Below are 1936 nucleotides of genomic sequence, written 5' to 3'. Positions count from 1 at the left end.
AAAGAACACACAAGTAAAATTCTTTGACTATAAAACTTTCTCCCTCCTCAATTTTTGAAATTTTCATGGAATGGAAATATCAGAAAAGTCAAAAAAATTGCATTCATGGCTTCCCAAAATGGGTATTTCCCCATAAAGAACATGTGAGCACATTAAGGGAAAGTAATTGATATCTTACATTGTTACAGATTTATTTTATCATTCTTGCTCACTAGTTCTGGGGAGAATGATGGAGTGGAGTGAAAGATCATGGCACTGATTCAAGACTCCGCCCTCCTGGGATATAACAGTGCAGACACATTCAAGCATGATAAGATATTTGACTTTCCTAGTTAAGATATCTTAGTCAAATTTCAAAGCTCATGACAGGAAGTTTTATTGACATATTCAATATAAATTAATAATATTAGAGGGTAATTTTGGAAGAATAAAAAGTCATTTGATTCCACGATGAGCTAGATTCATTTCAGATATTTATGTCAGTACTGCTAAACATAAAACCAATTTTTTCCATCCATAAACAAATGAAAATACAAATATGTCATGAACCTGCAATCTCCCTACTTGATATATTCCCTAAAGAAATGAATAAAAGAGGAAGAGACAAGTATGCACACCTATGTTTATACCAACAATTTCTTTCTTTTTTTAACAATTTCTATAAAAGTAAAAATATTGAAACAATCAAAAACCCATGATTATAGAAGAATAGGTAAACAGACAACCATATATTCATACAATTATTCTGATGTTTGAGCGTTTCAATGCAGAGTCTCCTTATCTTGTGGAAGATCTTTTCCTCTGCCTCATTACTTTGCCCAGCATAATAACCTTCTCCAGGGAATGGTCTCCCTGACAACTTATCCATAGTACAAGGGATCAAGGGTCTCCATTGTGGCCTGTAAGGGGTATTCCTGCTGTCCTTCTTCCCAGACAGGTTTGTTCATTCCTTTGGCAATCCATGGTACTTTCCATATCCCTCACCAGCACATAATTCAAATGCCTCAATTCTTCTTTGGTCTTCTTTATTCAGTGTCCAACTTTTATATGCAGAGGAGACAATTTAAAATGCCTTTTCTTGGGTCAGGCGCACCTTAGTCATCAAAATAACATCTTTTTTTGCCAACACTTTAAAGATGTTTGATGCAGTAGATTTACTCAGTGCAATGCATTTGAATGCTGCTTCCATTCAAATCGATTGCGGACCCAAGAAAGGAAAAATCCTTGACAACTTCAATCTTTTCTCCACTTTTAAAGATTTTACCTACTTGGTCCAGTTATCAGGATTTTTCTTTTCTTTACATTGAGTGTAACCCATACTGACTTCTGCAGTCCTTGATCCTCATCAGCAAGAACCTCAGTTACTCTTCTCTTTCAGCAAGCAATGTTGAGTCCTCTTCACATTGCAGGGTGTTGTTAATGAGCCTTCCACCAACACTGATGCCAAGTTAGTCCTGATATAATCCAGCTTCTCTGATCATTTTTGTCATGCATTCAGTAAGTATGGTGAGATATATAACCCTGACATACATACATCATGCCTAATTTGAAATCATTTAGTATGCCCTTGTTCTGTTCTCACAACTGCCTCTTGATCCATGTACAGTCCACATAATGACTGTATTTCTTTCAAGATAGATTTATTTTTGTGGTATAGTTTCTGCCAAAGTATGTTATATATTTTATGTACAACATACTTTGACAGGATTATAATACCTGGAAATGGGAACTTTAAAAATGAAGGAAGGAAATGGGACTGTTGCTGTTGATTCTGCCTCATAGGGACCCCATATTTGAGGATGAGTAAAAATGTATTGATGTTAATGTTCCAGTTTACAAACCTGCTTAAATGTATCCCTGTAATCAGTGAATAGCTACAGACAAGATTTCTCAGCAACACTCTCATTTTAGGCTCACGAGGCTTACTTAAAAAAAA

Source organism: Echinops telfairi, unplaced genomic scaffold, assembly GCF_000313985.2.
Source record: "Echinops telfairi isolate 266 unplaced genomic scaffold, ASM31398v2 ScPeMD7_2;HRSCAF=8, whole genome shotgun sequence".
NCBI classification, from domain to species: domain Eukaryota; kingdom Metazoa; phylum Chordata; class Mammalia; order Afrosoricida; family Tenrecidae; genus Echinops; species Echinops telfairi.
This window is presented reverse-complemented; position numbering follows the sequence as displayed.